The sequence below is a fragment of the Triticum aestivum genome, chromosome 3A, assembly GCF_018294505.1.
Source record: "Triticum aestivum cultivar Chinese Spring chromosome 3A, IWGSC CS RefSeq v2.1, whole genome shotgun sequence".
Taxonomy (NCBI): domain Eukaryota; kingdom Viridiplantae; phylum Streptophyta; class Magnoliopsida; order Poales; family Poaceae; genus Triticum; species Triticum aestivum.
In genome coordinates, this window is record NC_057800.1 from 672,879,297 (window position 1) to 672,885,289 (window position 5,993).

The 5,993-nt window shown below is 41.8% G+C and overlaps 1 long non-coding RNA gene across 1 annotated transcript; it reads left to right on the plus strand.

The window, feature by feature from the left end:
- The first annotated feature begins 1,984 nt into the window (after positions 1–1,984).
- LOC123059038 (uncharacterized) lies at positions 1,985–3,412 on the plus strand. Its single transcript, XR_006427352.1, has 2 exons — positions 1,985–2,099; positions 2,918–3,412. It is a non-coding gene; the product is annotated as an uncharacterized lncRNA (long non-coding RNA).
- The last annotated feature ends 2,581 nt before the right edge of the window (positions 3,413–5,993 follow it).

A 5,993-nucleotide genomic window follows, 5' to 3' on the forward strand; every position in this document is an offset into this window, starting at 1 on the left:
ACGGGCTTCTAGCAAGAACCGTTCTTACCTACGCATAAAAAACTTAATGGTGATTTATCAAGTTTGTTGTTTTAACCTTCAACAAGGATCAGCCACAGTCAAATTTGATTCAACTAAAGTAGGAGAAACAGACACCCGTCAGCCACCTTTATGCAAAACTAGTTGCATGTCTATCGGTGGAACCGGTCTCATGAACGTGGTCATGTAAGGTTGGCCGGGCTGCTTCATCGAACAATACCGCCGAATCAAAATAAGACATTTGTGGTAAGCAGTATGACGATCACCGCCCACAACTCTTTGTGTTCTACTCGTGCATACCACCGTCTACGCATAGACCTAACTCTGATGCCACTGTTGGGAATCATTGCATGCAATTTCAAAAATTATCCTACACTCACGCAAGATCTATCTAGGAGATGCATAGCAACGAGGGGGAGAGTGTGTCTACATACCCTCATAGACCGAAAGCGGAAGCGTTTTGACAACGAGGTTGATGTAGTCAAACTTCTTCTAGATTCGACCGATCAAGCACCGAACATACGGCACCTCCGAGTTCTACACACGTTGTTAGCTTAGTGACGTCCCTCGCCTTCTTGATCCAGCAAGGTGTCGAGGTAGCAGATGAGTTCCACCAGCACGACGGTGTGGTGACGGTGATGGTGAAGTGATCCGCGCATGGCTTCGCGTAAGCACCGTAAGAATATGACCGTGGCTGTAAACTATGGAGGGGGGCGCTGCACACGGCTAACAATTGATGTTGTGTGTTCTTGGCGCCCCCTCCCTACATATATATAGGGGGAGGGGAGGAGAGGTAGCCAGGGGCGCCCTAGGGGCCCTACCTTGCCCTGCGCCCGCCCCCTTTCCATGTATGCATGAAGGGGAAGGAAAGAGGGGGTGAGGCAAGGAAGTGGGAATCCTAATCCACACTTTCCTTTCCCTTCCGCCCTTTCCTTCTCCTCCTCCTATAGCCTTATATCGGCCATAGGATTGTCGGGGGTACCCGAAACACCTTTCGGCGACCCGATAAGTACCCGATACCTTCCGGAACACTTCTGGTGTCCGAATACCATCGTCATATATATATATACATATATATATATATATAGTAGCACTATTCTAATCCCGGGATTAGAGTAGTTATTTGGATCACAGCCAGCCCTATAAGGGCCCGATGAGATCCTCCTGAGATCCCGAGAAACCCACCGGACAGAATAAAAAAACGCACCACACCCGACCCGCCGCCTCGATCCCCACCTCCTCCCTCGATTCCCTGCGCCGAACAACAGATCTCGCCGCCGCCGCCCCCACGACCTGTGTTGCCGTCACCACTCCTCCTCCACCGTCGATGCACTCCCTCCCCATGGCATGTGCGCTTCCTCCCCTGCCAGCGCGCTCCCTCCCTGCGGCCGACGCGCTCCCTCCCCGCGGCTGGCACGCTCACTCCCCGGCCGACACGCTCCCTCCCCGCGGTCGGTATGCTCCCTCCCCAGCCCGCGCACTCCCTCCCTGCGGCCGGCGAGCTCCTTCCCCAGACTGCGCGCTCCCTTCCCACGGCCGGCGCGCGCCTGCCAATTCTCCTTTGCGACCGGCGCGGTCCCTCCCCGCTGCAGTCCGCACCTCCTCCATAGATGGTCTGCACCGGCCGTTACAGCCCATCGAGGTGGTGGCCATCTTCCTCGACCCCGATCCACATCTGCCTGGGCTTCTATGGCTGACCTGCCCAATCGCCGACAGATTCCTTCTCCAAATAGTACAATGGCCACTCCCGCTCTGCCTCCGACCTCCCTTCTCCCCCACACGGCGAATGTCCTGCTCCCTACCACACCCATACTGTTCTTTCTCCCCTGGATGCATCTAGTCTCTCTTCAATTACAGGTCAGCACCAGCGTTGCGAACAAAAAAAGGTCAACATCTGGTCCTCCAGAAGTTCAGTGTGTTGATTTTCTGAAGATCATGAAGTGGACTATAACTATGTATATTTTGCAAGGCCTTGTGATAGGGCATCCATCTTTTTTCATCGAGGTCGCCATCGTCCATCTGCGTCGAGGCCACCCTGCCATTGTAAAATTCTGCTCTCAAAGGTGTCTGTTATTGTGTAGGTAAAAAAACCTAAAGTTTTTCTATACCTCAACAACTTGAACTGGTTATGTATCACTGTAAGTGCAATATACTTCAGTCGAATGTTTGATTATTCAGCGGGCCAATGTGTTCATTAACCAATTTTGTGCACTAAAAAATTATAGCAGGTAGAATGTTTGTGAATCTGTATATTAAAAGTAGTTGGTCAGTAGGCTAATGGCTGCACTGTCTCCGTGGAATAGTTTTCTGGGTCATTTCTACTAGTTTCCATCCCCAGCCGCGACACCTTCTCTTCCTGTTATCACCACAAAAAACAGAGCACACAAAAAGACTCGGGTGCTAGTCACCGTCCACCTCCTCAGGCACCTCTCTGCTTCTTGAGAGTTAGCTGCGGCTTTCCATGGCCATATACACGCAGTTTGTTGTTTTGCCCAACCACTTATATATGCGTGCATGTTTCCATTTTTGCCAAATTGTATACCGATCTTTTGTTTTGAAAAACAAATGTGCATGTGAACGTGAGAAAAAAGTCTATATAAAGAAGTTCATGTATTACTAACCCAGAAGGTTCGTGTATTACTAAGTGTGTGCACATATAATTTCTCCCTCCATATATGTGTGTATGTATGTTTGTATGTTCTGCCAATTCCACTTTAGCTTTGACCAAGGTTCACCAGCCATGTAAACAATAGTTCGGCGCATACGTCCTTCACAATATTATCTATCCTCATTATTCAGTTTAAAATTGTGTTGTCTAGTTCTAGTTCTATTCTATTTTTCTGAAGTTCAATAGTATCAGTGCAAGCAAAAAACTGGGGTTTTGATATGTTGGTTTCAGTTTCAGAAATCCTTCAGGAAAAAATGCAAAAGAAAAATGGAGCAGGAGTCGCAGGCCTCAAGCCCTCTCTCCACTTCGTGGCTTCTTGTTCTCAAAGCACAAGCTGCTACTGCTACTATTAGTAAACTGCTTCTGCTCACTATAATGAGCTGAGGGGCGTTGCCCAACTGCGTGGATGCTCGCCTGCTCACCGAGCGTCGCGATAGTCCACCCCGAAGCCATCAGCAGGAGCAGCTTGCAACAGTCCCGCCTCTCCTTCGTCTAGTGCTCCAAGAGGCCAGGGTAGAAAAATCGGTCATCTTCTGATGAGCCCTGCCCCAACAGGAACCTCTCCCTACCTCTCTCAGCTACTGATGGGCACCATAGTGTGAAGTTGATGTAGAGAACAAGTTCTGATTATGTGCTCTGTACATGCTTGTTGATATGTCAATGAGAACCAACTTTTTTTCTTCAGGTTGTTGTGATGATGTTTGATAGTTAATATTTTTGCAAGTACAGAACTCCAGGTTATGAAATTTTGATGGACGTGAGACTTCTTTTGACCTTGCATTGTTAAAAGATCTGCCAAAACTTTCTTACATGTAGATGCACCCACGTCCGCATCTTTGACCTTCTTCATATATGTGTTGTGTTTAAAATTGCTCAATGAAAATTATATTCTAAGAAGTTCATATATTACTGAGTGTAAAGGTCATGTATTATAACTACCTAGTAAGTGAAATGTATTATAGAAATTCAAATTAAAAATGACTTCTTTTGAATTCGTGATTCAAAAGTTTTCAAGTTAAAAAAGTATCACTCCATCCCAAAATAAGTGACTCAACTTTGTACTAACTTTAGTGCAAAGTTAGTACAAAGTTGAGTCACTTATTTTGAGATGGAGGGGGTATAATATAAGAAAGGAAAAAATGTGGGGATTCATCGGAAAAAAGGATCAATTCACCAAAAAGAATTTTGGAAGTTCAAAAGTCAAATACTAAAGAAAAACCCGAGTTTACAAAATAAGAAGGAAGCTATTTCACTGAGGAAAATCCAGAAGTTCAACTTAAAAAAAGGAGCGGTACTATGTGAGTAAACGAAGAAGAAAGTCGGTCCTTATCCAGAAATTCTTCAACTCTGAAAGTTCAAAATTCATAAAATGGAGAGGTTGAAGAAAATGACAAAACAAAAATGTTCAAACAATTCCCATAGACTGCAATGATTTTTTTCCAATTTGTAAGAAAACCTAGAGCTTCAAATAAAAATAGAGGAGTGTTTTGATGTTTATTACAAAAAACTAGGATTTTTTTCTTTTACTAAGAGATAAAACCAAGAAGTCCAAATTACAAAGATGGAGTAGTTCCATGATTATAGAAAACTCAAATTTTCCTCATCATTATAGAATGGAAACAAGAAGTTCAGAATAAAATAACATAATAGTTCGATGTATAAAAATGGGAAAATCTAAATCTACTAACGAGAAGATCATCAGAAGTTCAAACAAAAAATAGTAGAGCACTTTGAAGTGGATATTTCACCGTTCCTAAAAATAAAAAATAAAAGAAGTTTGAATTTTAAAATAGAGAAGTTGAAAAATCATAAAAAAGGACTTTCATCATTTCTAAAATTTAAAAACCTCTAGGTGTTCAAATTTAAATAACGGACGATCCAATACTTATTACAAAACTAGGATATTTCTGTTACTATAAAAATAAACCGAGAAGTCCAATTTACAAAAATAGAGAAGTCTGATATATATAAAAAACTTTGATTTTCCTCATTACAGAAACTTTGATTTTCCTCGTTACTAACGAATAAACCAAGAAGTTAAGTTCGAAATAACATAGAATTTGTACGATGTTTATTACAAACTATGATTTTCCCCCGTTACAAATGAATAACACCAAGAAGTCCAAATTGAAAAAATCAAGAAGTTCAATTTTAATAACTAGAATAGTTCCATGTATATGAAGAACCCAGATTTCCAAATTGAAAAAAAACCCGAGAAGTTCAATTTAAAATAGAAGAGTAGTTCGATGAACTTGGCCCGTTTTCTAAATTACTTTTAAACCGTCCAAAATTAGAAAAAACTTTAAACATGAAAAAGTAGCGCATTTTCATAAGATTTCCAATGCCATATCATTTGCCTCAATTGCATTAGCCGTTTAGAAATGGCATCGAAAATACCAACTCGGCTATTCGGTTTGCGAAATTTTATGATTTTCGAAATTACGCTTTAACCATAGGGAATTAGAGAAAACTTTCTATATGTGGAAGGAGCGTTTTTGCAGCAGCTTTCCAACGCCATATTATTTGCCTCATTCCGATAAACGGTCTAGAAATGCGATTAAAAACACGATTCACGTTTTTTGTATGAAGAAAAAACGGTTTTTAAAACTACTCTTAAACCGCTTACATTTTGCCAAAAAAATAATTTAGGTCATGATACTGGTGTCCATAGCTTTCCAACGGTATATAGCAAGCCTCATTTGGGCAATTTTGGCGGAAGTTCAACCTAACACAGGGGGAAGTTCAGGTCGAACCACTCAGGCAGTAAAGTTGCAAAAAACGCAATTTCATCACGACCCGAGTGCAAAATCCGCCAACGGGCGAGATTCCTATTTAAAACTAGTATTTAGTTGCTAAAAATTGTTTCTAGATTACACTAACATCATATAGAACACAACTAACCAGAATAAACCGCTTACATGCTCGAGAAGTTCAACTACTTCATGGAGTGCGTTTCCGTTCACGATGAAGGCAGAAATCATGATCTCACCATTTTCTAATTTACTTCAAAACGGCAAGAATATCATTTGTGTAAGTTCAACTCCTCGGTCAAAAAATTAAAAAAATTATTGTGAGAGAAGTTTGTACAAAAAGAATATCATTTGTGTAACATTCACGAATGGATGAGAAAATTACAAAGGAAAATACGTCATACAAGTTCAACGTGAGAACAGCAGGAAGTTCAACTACTGCACTGATTGAATTTCAGATGAAAAACTTTTAAAAGCATCACGAGTATGAGAAAATAATCAACACGGGAAAGTTGCGTGTTTAAAGCAGCTTTCAATCGGTATATCACTCGTTGAAT